General features: G+C 38.8%; 1 long non-coding RNA gene across 5 annotated transcripts in view; it reads right to left on the bottom strand.

The window, feature by feature from the left end:
* The window catches only part of LOC127510429 (uncharacterized), a 113,447-nt gene extending 104,049 nt beyond the window's left edge, over window positions 1-9,398 (bottom strand). For 3 of the 5 annotated variants that reach the window (XR_007929623.1, XR_007929625.1, XR_007929622.1), the window contains exons 1-3: window positions 9,258-9,398; window positions 8,096-8,123; window positions 6,327-6,943 (exon numbers count right to left, since the gene is read on the bottom strand). This is a non-coding gene — a long non-coding RNA (uncharacterized LOC127510429). The remainder of the gene's footprint in view (window positions 1-6,326; window positions 6,944-8,095; window positions 8,124-9,257) is intronic. The other 2 variants (XR_007929624.1, XR_007929626.1) reach the window with 2 other exon arrangements.
* Window positions 9,399-15,722: the final 6,324 nt, after the last annotated feature.

Here is a 15,722-nt window from a genome sequence, read left to right as displayed (position 1 = left end):
TTTTACATATAATGCAGTTTGGGTTCATGTAATTTATTTTTCCTTGAAAGACAAATCTTGCATTTAACCAGACAGTATTCAGTTCTGATCGGTGACCACACTGAATGCATTTCCTGAAGAGACAAAATGTCAGGACAAATATGTTTCTCGCCCATCAGAGCACCACAGCCTCCAGATGCATTTGTCATAAGGTTAACAAATGTTTTACTCACAGATAAGCAATCATGAAAAACAGTAGTTCTTTGAATGCACCGTAAAATGCTAACAAAAGCAACCGCAACAATTACGAATGGTATTTATCTGTTCATTCATTTTGACATGCTTTCAAACTTCACCTCAATAACATTTATAATGTAAAAACAATATATACACAGTCAGACCTGTTATGGCTCATTAAAACTCCTCCGTTTCTAAGAAAAGACCTCTGAGTGAAAATGAGGACAACATCAGATTCCTTAGGGAGCCTTTCAGCCAATTGGCTCTCAGATTCCTGCATGGATCATTGCTTTCCTGATCATTGATCAATTGCTTTGCCTTTTAGCCCATGTGTTTGCGAAAAAGAATTTCAGCAATGCAGCTGAGAAGCCCAATCAATGGATGGGCTAATGAGCTATTCACACCCGTGTCTGCAAACAAAGAGATGGGCAATAAAAGAGATTCCTCACATGTCTAGCTGGACAGAACCTACAGATACAGGGTCACAGGTAGCGTCAGAAATTACATTCTTCATTATGGTAGGATATTTGCCTCCATGGAATTGATTTTCAGGGTCAGTTTTCACTTTTACGAGGGCAAATTTTAAGCCAAAAACAGCGTACTATCCATTTATGACAAATACTTACTTAAATATCTGGAGTATTTTTGTCACTTTAGTTCATTCCTGACCCTGGCCATGTCCCTCTTCCAAGTTATGCCAGCTTCTTTTACAACGAACCATAAACAACAAAAACAAGTAAATAGAGGCAGCCCAATTTAGCCCAATTCTGTCTAGAGTTACATAATGGTAACTGCACATTAAGGGTGCATTTAGATGGGGCTCTTGTGATTTAAAAATGTATATACAGCAAATATCAACAGTGTTCCATTTTTCAGACTGACGATACAGAGGGCATCTTTTAAGGCAGTGTTGCCAGGCAACACCAATGAAAACGGCAAACAGTGTAAAACAATTTTGCCAATACTGAGCCTTTTACGATTATTGCCTGCCGCTGAACTTGTTGCCAGTTTGTTGCATGTGTCCCAGCATCATTTTCAAAGTATTGACCTGTGAATCAAAGGCTTAAAAGGACACACCAAGGAGGTCAATAATACCTGGATAAAATAAATTCAATACTGTTATCTTTGCTCATGGGCAATTTTGTGAGCCAATCATTTCTGCTGAAAAATTCCATGTGACTAATCACTTTAAAGCTGCAGGGAAATTACATACTGAAAATGTTCTGACAACACTAGGCTGATGGCACTACAAGAACACGTATATCTATCAGCAGGAGCTGACTGACCCACAACACAGACCAACACGTTCTGACTCCCAGCTCGTTACATATTAACGCTCAGTCAGGACCTTTTAGCCGAGGGGAGTGAGAATGTGTTGCACAGACCCATGTGAGATTAATAGGGTGTTTTTCTCAGGAAAAAATGCTTTCCAATTAAACTGATTGATATGGGAGAAAAAAAAAATGCATGCTGTAGTAAAGAAATTTAAACTATAAAATAACCAGTGCAGCAGAACTGTACTTTCAAACTGAACCAGTTTAAGAAAAAATAGAATCTGTTCTCCAGCTGGTTTGGAGTGTTATTGTCATTACATATAACAGTGTTGTTATTGTTTAAAATTCATTTTTGTTCATTTAATTAAGCTGAAATAAAATAAAATATATTTAAAGGCACACTATGTAAATTTTAGCTGTTAGAGGTCGCTTATTCAAAACAAAGGCATAGCTTGATGACGCCTTGATTTCGCGGAATGATGGGAGATGTTGTTTTCACATCTACAGCCGGTGGAAAAGTATCAGGACTTGGGCAGGAATCATGAAGCAGAACAGGGCTGAGTGCTGTGCGAGCAGAAACAAGGCCGCTGGAGAAATTGCTAATGAGAGACGAGCGCGACACATGAGCAATTAAACTTTTATTATGCCGCAGGCGACCGCTTCCGCTTCTTCTGGTCAGGTGTATTTGGGGTAAAGCAGCACTGTTTTAACATATACATTTGTTTGTTGAAAGTTGTTATAATGCTACTCTGCGTTCGTTCGGCAGCTGCTATGAAACACTGGTTGCGCACTGCAGTAAGCTAGATAGATATTAGGCATGGTAAAACATGGTACTCGCGCCTAAATCAAGAAAACGAGATTTAAACAAGACTTACTGTGTTGAGCTATATAACATGATTAGTTTTCTGTCGATGAATGTATCCAAACAGTTGCTCACCTGTTTAATAAAACACAATATATTAAAGCTTATTTGGTGTTTCCATGGTTTCTACAAAATAAAACCAGAAACCGAGGGTAACGCGGGTATGATGTCATTGATAGGCGGTTAAAATTGCTTATTTCTTTGGATTTAAACATTCTTGGAAACATTTGCGATAATTTAAGTACACAAGTCAACAAAATATATAACATTGTTCTAATAGTTTTTGGATATTTTAATCCAAAAATCTTACATATTGTGCCTTTAAGTGAAAAACTAAAACAAACAATAAATATATATACAAAAAGACTAAAGCACTAAACAAAATTATTAAAAAATTCTAAAAAAAAAAGAATGAAAATATGAAAAAGCTATTTCTAAATATTAATAAATGCTATAATAGTATATAAATAATATTTAGCATGGGTTAGATACAACATTTGTTGGGCTGAAAAAGGGGGAAGAGCTTATTGTGAAATGTAAAGATGTTGCTGAAATCTACTTTTCTACAGCTTCTTTCTCTCTCTACACACACACAATCACACAGAATGAGTGTCAATTATAAAAACTGCCAGCACTTTTTCTTTTTGGATCAGCCTTAACATCTTTATTTTATACAGTAGTAATTTCTGTTTTATAGGTTTAACACAGCTAAACGGAAACCTTTTTAATTACCCCCTGAAGAACACGTATCCCTGGTTGGGAATCGCTCAATTACACTATAACCTGGTTATCAGAGATATAAAGAACAAATCAAGTGTTAAGAGTTTGTAATCCATAAAATTACTATTGTGGTTAAGATGAAATTCCTACAGTCCATGAAAAAAACCACAATGCTGACGGTCATGATAAAGTTACATAAAAATGTAGACAGAAACCACAGCTGATCCGAACAGAAGGTTTGTAACCATTCTGAGTGACATTTTTCGGTGTGAAAATGTTGAACATACAATGCTTTTTTAGCTTTAATACATTCAGGTGTGACAATATCAGTGCTTCCTTTCATTTCCATCTCTGAATTTTTAAAGCTTGTGCATTGACACCTAGTCACCTTGTGCATTCCATATAGTCCTGCTCCTTGTGGCACATCAGAAGATTAGAAATGCCATATTCCCTCAGTTCATTACACGCTTCCTTGAGAACCACAATAACAATTGCCAGCGCTGCAGAAAAAAAGTATTTGATGTTCATTATCCTTTCTGTTGATTTCTGCCTTACCCTTCTTTCCTCTCTCGCTGCCTTTCAAGCTGCTTCCATTCATCCCATATAAAATGAATCTTCCAAATTACAGCAGATCACTGCAAAAAATGTACTGCAATTTCATGTTGATGATAATTGCATTCAACATTAATTATCTATTTAGATTATTTTGCAATTCCGATGAGGCATGCTGGTAGTTAGCAGCTCTAACTGGTGACAGTCTGCGCCATTTGCTATTTTACAATTACGAAACAATCAGTCATTCCATTATGTTACTCTATAAGGTACCTCACACTGTAAAAAAGAATTGTTGGTTTAACTTAAAAAAGTAAGTTACCTGGTTGCCTTAAAATTTTGAGTTCATTGAAATTAAAAAATTTAGTTAATACAATGAAAACAATTGGTTTAATCAACAGAAACTCAAAATAATATGTTATCTGAACTACATTAATTATATAAGTTGATTTGACAAAATAAAAAAAATAATAATGGAAAATAATATTTTACAGCGCAGAAATGATGCACGATCGATTCTTGGGAAAAAAAAAAAAAAAAAAAAACTGTCAAACAAATTCCCATTCATTATCATCTGATCTTTCAAAACAGCCCTATTAGATGGAAAAACCAATGCCTGCAAGATTCAAGATTCACAGTCATTTGCCAGTCTCAATTACATTGAGGGAGAGGCCTGTTGTCTACTAGGCACTTCACCTCTGGAAGAACATTGGTGATAACGAGACCTGTCCAGCTCTCTCTGAAGTCTTTCAGGCCATTAGTGAGATCCGGAGCAAGCCTGGTTCATCACACATGGATCCTGGTGCTTAAGCCAGCACCATCATTAATATCAGACCTGAGCTGACTGCTTTCTAGCCTTTGCAGGAGCATGCTAATATATGCCATCTCACAGTTAGCCACAGAGATAGAAGAAGCGTCTCCAATACAACCTTCAGCATGGGTTAACAGGTTGGAAGTGAGATGCGCAGGGGCATCTGGAGTCCGTGAAAGTGTATCCATGCAGCTAATGAGAGGAATCAATCAGGAACAAGGCCATCTCTAAAGCCAAAGCCTCCCGCTCAGGGGAGACTGTCAGGAGCTTTGGATCTGCCTTGTTCGAACTGACTGCTACAGAAACGAAAGATATCGCCACGGGGTAATTTTTCAAAATGAGCACAAACCACATTATATTTCGACATCCGCCAACAGAAATACATCATATCGATGCATTCTCTGAAACAATCTCTTTGCCGCATACTGGTTCAAGTTACAGCTCCACGTCTTAAAAAACACCCCATTTTTAAAGTACATGACCTACTTTTTCTACTTTTCCACTCAGACATATTCTATGATGCTGATGCAATGACTAGCAGATCTATGACTTGCGACCAGAGTTCAAGTCACAAAGACGCACACGCTTTGAATACCACAATGCAGCAGCAAGCCTCAAGCCAATGGAGCACTGAAGGACTTCAAAATCAATCCCAGCGATCTGGAGTGATGTCACTAGACACTGTGCTTTCACAGCAGAACAAAGCCAGCGCCATATTTATGTGACCCTTTATGTGAGCCATGCAGAAATATTGATGGCTGTGAGTGGAAATTAGCTCCGTCGTCAAAACAGAATGCTGCCAACAATTGTCAACATTCACAAAAGCACATGAAGCAAGCAAAAACATACCAAAATAGACAATGACAGAATATCAAATTGTTTTAAGTGAGATTTGAAACAAATCAGTTTTGTCCACAAGTGTTCTTACAGAATTGAGCAAAAAATCCTTCTTGAAGGCTCTTACGAAATGCACTGTATAGCGGTGCAGTGAGCCAATGGCAATATCATAGCACTTTGATATATCGCTTTCAATAAAAAAAAAACAGCATCAAAAGTATTGTTGCATTAAATAGCACTCAAAGAACACCATGGTATGACTTTGGTTTAAAAACAAAAAACAAAAAAACAAAAAACATACAAACATACAATCACTCACAAAAGTACCAAAAAGTAGGTTACTATAGCACCATGCAACATAGTGGTGCAACATAGCACCATGGTAGCACCATAGTATTTCCGAAAAAGTACCATGTAGTACCTTAACACATATACATGACTTTTAGTACCATGGTATATTTAGAGTTGTCAAAAATACCAAATTCGGTACTGAAATTTTAAAAATGTGACGCTATGAGCGCTGTTGAGCGAATTCGTAAACACCTCTGATTGGCCATTGTGTTGACGTGCTCATCGGATATGTCTGTGACATATCAACGCTTCAAAAACGTTGTAAATAGTCATCAATGACGCTCTTCACTGAGCGCTTAGATACACATGGGAGCATTTGAAAGCAGGCGTCTATCAGCGGACGTTCCCGCTTTCAAAACGCTTTCAAATTCAAAAACTTCTGTGTGCTTTCAAACGCTCCCGTGCGTTGATCATTGTAGCCAATCACAGACATATCCGATGAGCGCGTCAACACAGTGACCATTCAGAGGTGTTTACGAATCCGCTCAAAGCGTCACATTTTCAAAAATGTCAGTACCGATTGGTACCGAAGTCGGTACTTTGACAACTCTACAAGGTACCATACCAGTACTACAATATATTAGCATCACTGTGCCATACCATCACAGTGCTTGTACAGGATGTTATTTACAGGGTACTTCAAAGAATACTACCATGGTGCTTGTAAAAACGTACCAGAAAGCGCATTGGAAAAACAACATACTCGCTTGTCTCTTGTATTGTCTTCCTCAGTCAAGATTCCCCAGAAGTCTCCTTTTTATGTGCATCTCCTCTTTTAAGTGCATCTCCTGTAGCTAGCAGAAAACAAAATTAGCCTTTGTTAGACAGGCCTGCGAGACATTTTGGATTTGTATTTTGCATTTTGGATTCCTCAAGAATCCACTTCCAAGTGAGTAGGGAACAGCAAAGGAAACAGGAATGGAATGGAAAAAATAGCGTTTGATCAGGCAGTATGCGTGGGGACTTTGACTGGCCATCAGATTCAATCATCTTCAACTATTGCAGACATTTTCATTTGCACACTTCAGTTGACAGCATAAAATACCTTTTCTTGTTTTCTCTGCATCGTGCGGCAGTAATAGCATCTTCATCACAATCTAAGTGGCAAACACAGGCATGATTGACTGTGCTTCTCTGACAGTATTGTGTGTAGGCATGCAACCTGATTCCTTTTGAATTCCCTCTCATAGATCATACCTTTTATTTATCATGATAAAGCAGTAAATCACCACATCAATCTGCATACTGACGACTCCAACCATGTCTTTGTATCCACTCTCCATGATTTTCCCAATGCTGGTATGTGGGGTCAAACATACTCTTTAGAAGAAAGGCAAGATAATAACAGATTACACAAATTAAACATCCAGAGGACGCAGACTTTACGCAGCACCCCGTGAACTTGCTTGCTTAATGATGGTTCCCCTTAGCCAAACAAACTTATGCATAAACCTATTACAGTTCTAACCTTAGACCCTCCGTAAGGCTGTGATAATCCTCCCAGTGCACTGAACATGGGGATTTTGAAAGAATATCAACCCTGTCCTGCTGCAATGGCAGCTAATCAATTGAAATCTTATTTTGAACAAGTACTACATTATTTTTTTTCCCCCTAAGGGAATTATTTGTTGAGGCTAGCCGTTAGCAAAACAACCCGGCGCTGCTGCTGCTTTGTACCTAAATAGAATTGAACAAGGTAGTGAGGGTAATCAATTGAATTGAGCTATATTTCATGCAATATGTCATGCTAAATTAGCCCTGTAATCAATAGCCATGCTAGATAATTATACATCCCGGCATGGACCATGTAAGTAATTTAGCGATCCATTACTTAATTCAGTGCAAAAATAACTCAATATCTAGATGCCGGAGCATGCATCTTGAATGGAATAGCCATATTTTTTGCACTAACCCTGAAAACACTGAAAGGTATTGTTTAAAACAACAGTAAAGGCTATGCTAATGCTAAATATCCATATCTGCCTCAAGTTTGGAGGAATTCTGACCTCTACCAATGGCATATCACACCATAAACAAGTCAAGCGTCAATCCTCCATTTTGCTGTTGCTCCGCTGATTGACTAAAATGATGCGCATCTCAGTGGGCCAATCGGACAGTGCCAGAACCGGGGCAGTCCAACACTGGCAGATGGACAAATGAGTGGTCAGGTGCCTTTAGTAGGCTCTTTGAGTGATGATGATGATGAGCCTGTGTTTGGCAGGTCACTCACACAGATGGTGAGAGCCTCGCCTTCCCGCTGCTTCCCAGTCGGCTTTACTTTTTCATTCGACGCCTGACATCAGTATCATGTCTAAGCGAATCGGCTGTTCATGCGGAAGAAGTCGTCAGAGTAGCTTAGAGAAACAACGCTTGTACACACCTGCTCCCCACAGAGAGAGCTAAGTTTAGGAGGGAACAGTGATGTAGCAACTTCTTAGCGAACAAAACATGTGAAAACACGACATATCTTACCAGCTCGCCACATGTCGCACAGCATGTCCTATAAAAAAACCAGAACGTTCATTTTAAAATTCACTTATTGACTACATGCTGGAAATAGTGACAGCTTTAGCTTATACACACATAAACAACCTCTCTATTCCTTCCTTCTTAAACTGGTGTTCAAGTCGACAGATGACTAAATGACATTATTCTCCGCTGAATAGATGCTCCATCTTGCTCTCATAATGACAGAGGAGCGAGGTCATTGTGCGCATCTTTGGTATGCATCAAATACAGTTCGGTGGGAATGGAGCTGCCTATGACTGGAATAGCAAATGACCTTTGTTGTATTGATTCTGGCGTGGGCTTCACAAGGCTGTCAGGCCATCTCAGAAGCGCTGGGGCCCTTTAGGAGACCAAATAAAGCCGTGAGCTGCTAACTGAACACTCTGCACCATAGAGTTTTGTTGGGAACAGCTTTTAAAGGAGCAATAAAGACTTTTATGCACATTTTTGCTGTATCAATTAAGCTTATGGCCCCCGCGCAATGCTCTTTATTGGCATGTTTAACAGAATTATAAATTTATCCTTTACTATGCAAATGCTGAACCTTCAGTTGATGGTCTCCAGGAAACAGATGACATCAGTTATTCCTCTGCTTTTCAAAGTTTGGGAGAAACCTTTAATCAGTGAAATCAAAAGGGAAAACTGAGGAATATTAATATTTACAATAGCTTTCTGTAGTTGCTTTTTAAATACTGGTACAGAAAACATTTTGTGAGCAGGTCGTGGAAAACCGGGAAATATTAGAAACTCAATATGATGATTTTCAGGCATTGAAAAATGTCACTGTACACAAAGTTTAACATAGATGCTTCTAGCTACACTAGCTTAATGTCATCCATTGTTGCATTCCAAAATGTCAGTGTGCAATTTGTTATGCAACACAAGTACATGTAAAATATATTCTTCTACGGACAGTTTTCTATTCAATATCTGTTCATTTGAAGATAATCTTGCTGAACAATATCTCAAACAAGTATAACTAGCTACCAAATAACAACATGTGGTTTAAAGGTCCAGTGTGTAATATTTAGGATGGTCTATTGAGAGAAATGCAATACAATATACATAACTTTGTTTTCAGTGGTGTATAAAGACTTTGCATAATGAACCATTATGTTTTTATTACCTTAGAATGAGCCATTTCTAGATACATGCACCACGGGTCACCTTACATCAAATTCGCCATTTTGCGCTGTCATGTTTCTACAGTAGCCCTAAAAGGACAAACTGCTTTACAGAGCATGTTTGCTTGACTGGCTACTCTCTTCTGTCTCAGACGACGACATTTTTGTCCTGTGTCAGCCACCATAGCTTCTCTATGTGCTTCAAAAGGGAGGGGTGAGCGGTAGACTGAGCTGTTGGTCGCAACCTCACCACTAGATGGCGCTAAAATGTACACATTGCACCTTTAATGGCAAAGACATTTAAAGTTAACTATCGAGAATCTTGAGTACAATTAAATCAATGCTTTGCACAAGTTGTAACACTGTGGTTTCATTTAACAGAAGATAACAAAACTAGACGTCCTAATTAAAACCGAGCGCTTGGAGCAGGTGACTTGTTTTGGTAGATCTCAAAGTAGACCACAGGCAGAAAAGAAATTACACAAGACACTATGGAAGCGTCAGAACAAGGCTAATCACTCTGTTGTTTACTAAACTTTGCGACCACACTTGGATCAAAAAGAATGGGAAACACTGAGAAATCAGCAAATTAAACCTCCGTCCAAACAAAGCCGTCTTCTTTCGTGAATATAATATTGATCTTTTGACCGACAGTGCAAAAGACTAGCTCGAAGCTTTAAACACCCCTTCCATTTTCAGTGCAGTCAAGACTTTCACCACCAACAAATCCAATAAGGTTCAACCTATTTATACATGAGCAGTCCTACAAATCAATGTGGTTTGGGATACAGCATGAGCACGGTGAAACTCTACAAGGATCAATAGCACAATAACACACCTGGAAGGAGCCCAGGAATGACACAAAAGCAACATCTAAACTCCAGCTTGTTTATGCCATCCAAAGAGATCAGCTGTCAAAAGCCTGTACAAGGATTACAAAGGAAAACTGCTGAGAACAATGAGGAACAAACGGCGCATGTGAAGGCAATGGTAAACACATCTTCTACTTGAAAGTGTCCTGGGTGTAGAGGTTTATTAACATCCCTGCAAACACAAAACACAAGAATTCAAGGTGGACTCTTCACAGCTTGCATGCATGAATTATTTGCGATTCATAAATTAAAGATTTGCGTCTTTGTTGCAGCTCATCTTGGCCGAGGCCCCAATCTTATTCAACAGAGAGGTGTTGAAGAAACAATGGGCGTGGGTCGAGACATTGTTTGGGCGCATGTGTGACGGGAAGCAGCAGTGAAATGGTTTAGTGAAAACACAAACATGTCTCTGCAGAACCTAATAATTCAAAGAGAAATGCAATGGAAGTGTCCTTTGAAAGTAGAAAGAAACCTTTCTGAAATTCTTTTTCTTCTACTCTTTGAGTGTAAAAGTTTTGGATGGAAAAAAAAAAAAAAAAAATCACATATTTATGAATGCAAATATATATATATATATATATATTTTGGAGTGCATTGGGCATGGATCTCGCTTGTGTTTGTTCATAATCTGCTTTGCTTCTGAACAAACAAGCTGTCTAAATGAAGCGAACCGTATTGATCTTCCTGGTTTCTTTTCAATCCCTTGCTCCCACCAGGCTTCAAAAGAGTGCACGATGTTCCATGCGGTGCTAATGAATGGGGCTACACCTGCGTGTTCCTCTGTCCCGTGTCTCTTCGTGACCAGCATGTTCCTTCAGACTGAGAACGTCTCACGCTTATCTTCCCCAGGCACTCGCCGTCACGTGGGGACAAACCTTTCATCCGTCTTCTCACTCTGGCACTGCATCCATGCGCATCAACAACCAAGACCTTGAGTCTCTGACGGTTCTCTTCCTTATAATCATCTTGTTATCCTTTATCGTCACTTACAGGCGATACGGATGGCGAAGTTTGGCCTTCGGAGATATCAAACACATAGTTACGTCAAACCGAGAGGGGTTTGCCTCCTGTGAGCAGTAGCCAGATACAACTTTCATCATTTTTTTCTTGCAAGACTATATGGTAATACGAAGGGAATCAGAATGGCTAAAGGAGCTGATCAAAGGCAAAACCTATCATAAGCCATTTATTTCAGTTCACAGAAACTCATCATATTCACTGCACATTATACCGAAGCAAAAGATCCATGTGTACTACAGCCAGTCACGCCGTTCAACACCCTAAAGCAAAATGGCCGCCACACATCAGCAAGGCCACGTGCCCGGTTTCATATCTCAGAATCAATCCGACAGGAATGTCTGAGTAACGCTGCTCTCGGTCGAAGTACAAGCACATCATCCAGGTCTGATTTGGCCCTCAGGCACTGCAAGATGATCTGCCTTCCAAATCAGAGCGAAGCGCATTTCGTTTTTCATCTCTGTTCATCTGCATGCAGAAACACGTGGTCAGCGCACATTGGTTTTATTCATTCGGCCAAGCTAAAAATCAAGCCAATTTTGCTTGTATCAGGCCCTTTTATTTAAACGCATGCACAGATTCATGTAGAAATTTCATTTCAAGCAGGGTGTCAGAAGTCTGTTAACCCACTGATGGGGCTGGTAAACACATTGCCATAATTGCACAGATCTGTCCTTCAAACATACAAACCATTATCTGGACAAATCACAGATGCATCAGATTTCCTCTTGGATACTCCTCGCCTGTCTGAAACACACAACAACAAGCACACAATTCTAAGCAGAGAAATTAAACCAAGGAAATTGCTATTGATCCATATTCTCTGAAACACTGCCACATTATACTCATGATATGTAGCCTTCGGTCGTCAATAATGCATTCATGTGGAGATAAAATATGTGGCTGTTAAAATTCAGCAGTGTGTTCAATGTATATGCATGAAAGCTGAACCCTGTCGAGCAGTTCAGCCTCTTAACAAAACTAATGTGAGACAGAAAAGACAGTGAGGAAGAAAGAGCCAAATCTGCATTATTATACACTGCCAGCAGTCACTGCCGAGCTCTGTCTGGGTTATAAGCAGATCTCCCAGTCAATTATGGGTGATACAGAATGACAGAGGCACATTTCTCCAAATGGCTATCATGGCATGACTGTACACATTGTCTCTCACTCGCTTTCTTCTTACACTAGCGTGTGTTTACCTAGAATGAATTTCACAAGGAAATGGCAGGGTCATCGTTCACCCTAAATAAAGAAATTATATTTTACATTTTCATGACAATTAAGCAAATTGTCATTTCTATAGTGAAAAAAAAAAAAAATAGAAAAGAAAATATTAGGTCCCACTTTATAGCCTATTAAGCGTCTTTAACTACTATGTACTATCATTTGAAACAATGCACTTTATGGCCACGTACACACTGCACTGACTGCAGCTAAATTCAGTAGTCAATTCACCTTTTACAGTTTCAAATGATGTATTACTTGTTTCTGTATGACAAAAAAATAATGGAGTATTTTAAGTCAATTTTGTTGCTATATGGAAAAAATCCACCAAAACACGCCAGCGCGTTCGTCGACCCCAGTTCTGTACACACACAGTTCAGTAATTTACGTGAGTGACAACCGCATTCTGGAACCGAATTAACTCCCATAAATTGCAGGTGGTGACACCTGCATTTTCAAAATAAAGACATATTTTAACGTGCATCCAAAATGTTTCTCTCTTCTTATGTGCGGTGCAAGAAACAACAGGGATAACTCTTTCTATCTTGCTAGAAAAACAGCAAACAAGTCCATAATAAATACTGAAAATAAGACCAAAATATCATGACCTGCACCTTCTCAATCATCAATATTTGATATATACAGTATATATTGTATTTATACATTTACTTAAGTTCCTAACTTCATCTCAGTGTTTTTATTTTTTTTATTTTTATGTAACCATATATCACCGCCTACATTTTATCTGTGATGCATGACTGATGTGCATGAAAGCTTCCTAAGAGGCAGAGAGGGAGAGATGACACAGATACTCTAGAGCGGGTCACAGGGGCCGATAAACCTCAGCTGTGGGGAAGTGCTGGGCTCATGTGAAGACTATGGCATAATGGAGAGCCATTCAGATCAAAGGTGACAGGACTCAGCAGTAAGAGCGGACGGGGGCTGTATAGCCGTCCTCAAAATAAAGCACTTCCTTTGAGTAACGGGAGATCACATCTGTCTGAATACTGAGCTGAACACAACCACAAACATTCAGGTGAACAGAGGTTAGAGGTTACATCATAGTTTTTTCGTTTGTTTGTTTTTTGTTTTTTTCCCCCTTCAAATTCAATCTTTATGACTGGAAATGATGTTAAACAATTACAATTTTATTTAAATTTCATTTTTAATCTTATCTGTATACTCAATTTTTGACATTTCAGTTCTTAGTGTTAAAAGATAAAGTATAAAAAACTAAATTCCAAGGCAGCATGGAACTGTTATGGCTTATGAATATTAATTAGGCAGCACCTAAGAAGATTATATCAGTGCAAGCTAATTAATATTAATGGAGTACACAATATGTACCATATATAGACATGTCACTATCCAACTATTTTTGCCCCTCCCACTGCTAACACTGCTGACTATGCTGCATATGTTCATTGGTTGCTATTATAGTAATAACATCGGCATCACCACAATGTCAAATAACCTTGTTCTTCAATAACAACAGTCATTAAAAAAGAGGAAAGAATTTTTTACCTCTTTTATTATTTATCATGATGTCCATAATTTCACCATGGCGCTGAACTCACGGGACCAATGCTGGTTTTCCAATCACCTAGAAAAATGGTTTGGATCAAGTTAGTAATAATCCATTTTCATGAACTGTTTGAAGTCGGTTAGTCGGTAATTTTTCGTTTAATTTTCAAACATATTTATCTGAACAAACTGTGCCAATTGTGAAATGTAGTGAATGTATTAAAGTCTAAGGAGTCTCATTATACTTAAAGAAAGCTTACAGGTCACATTCAGCTCATGCCTCTACATCAGGCGCCTGAATGCCTGTCCTCAATGTTTGTATTAGAAATTACCACATTATGCAATTTTATGCTCCACAATCAACTCCTCAGGGAGGGTTTTATTCGGTGGCATTGGCTTCTTTTCTTTCCCAATACTTCCTCTCTTTTCCTTTCTTCACTGTCCTGCCATAGAGGTGGGTGAAACTGCGGGAGAGATCTGTAGTAATTTGATTCTGTCCAGTTTTGATCACTGATTGCTGTGTGATTTTACCATTTTTTCTGTCTTTTTGTCAGAGCCTTTCTCCCAGAAGAGAGATTCATTCCTCAGAAAATAATTTCACAGTTGTCTCACAAATCAAAGGGGCTCTCCTATTCATTCGGGGAAATCACTCTCGGAAGACAGACGATTTTACATCTTCCTGTTCCTAGATTGGAAAATAAAACCTTGCGAGATTGGTAACATCACTGGACATCTTGGATCTAAGCTGAACATTTAACCATTTCTTGCACAGCTTACAGCATATATTCAGATAACTCTGCAATGATTTTTTTCAGTCACATTGGGAAGATCACAACAATTTTAATGTGATAATTTCACAATACCTCCTCTCATGAGAAATGTTAAATGTAATTTTTATGTTAAAATAGAAGTTTTAATAGCGTCTTTTATCAAATTTAACAGCAAAAATGACACTGGAGTTGGTAAGCTCAACCAGTTCAAACAGTTTTAATAAATCGATTCAAAACTCAGATTCATCTATTCAAGTGACTTAAAAATATGACAAAAACTATATGTTTGGTAAATTCCTATTGTTTATTACTCTGCATTTTTGTAATGGTGCAAGGTTAGGCTCCAGCATCACCGCAACCCTAAACAGGACAAGCGATTTGGATAAAATAAAAAAATCAATCAATCAATTAATCAATCAATCAATAATTCTACTGTGTGCATATAAAAATATATGTATACAGACACACAACAATCAAAAAAAAAAAAAAAGCTACATGGTCCAATCCTTGCACCATTATGGCTTTTAACAGATGATAACTGAGCTCAACCAGGTTTCAAAACAGTTCTAGGATAAACAATCCCGAGGCAGAAGGACGAAACACAAGCGTCTAAACCGATCATATCCTTGAACATTTCAATTCATTCATCTCCCATACAAAGCAAATTGCACTGAATAAATAATGCAAAGCGTGTGTAACTCCCGGCACAGGTAACACGTACAGGCAAAGCCTTGTGTCCCGCCAGCCTGAATTATCATCATGTGGGTCATTGTTCTCTGATGAATCTAGCACTGTTGTCAGAGTAAAGAAGAGTCCAGGGGTGTATGTGTGTGTGTAAATATTTGATGTGAGGTTGATCTTGGGATGGGGCTGACTGGTTTGTATTCTGCTGCCAGGCTAAGGCGAGCGAAGCGGAGCGTCTTCGCTCATTCAGGTGGGGGGCAAGGGGGCAGCGAAATGCTGGCAAAATCGCCTAATGAGGCATGAAGGCAGGGCGAACTCCTGCAGAGCAATTACCCATTCCCAGGTAGCAACAGCTGCAAGCTGCCTTAATGGA

The sequence above is a fragment of the Ctenopharyngodon idella genome, chromosome 4 (genome assembly GCF_019924925.1).
Source record: "Ctenopharyngodon idella isolate HZGC_01 chromosome 4, HZGC01, whole genome shotgun sequence".
NCBI classification, from domain to species: Eukaryota; Metazoa; Chordata; class Actinopteri; order Cypriniformes; family Xenocyprididae; genus Ctenopharyngodon; species Ctenopharyngodon idella.
Note: the sequence above shows the minus strand (reverse complement) of the source record. Positions and strands in the feature narration are given on the sequence as shown.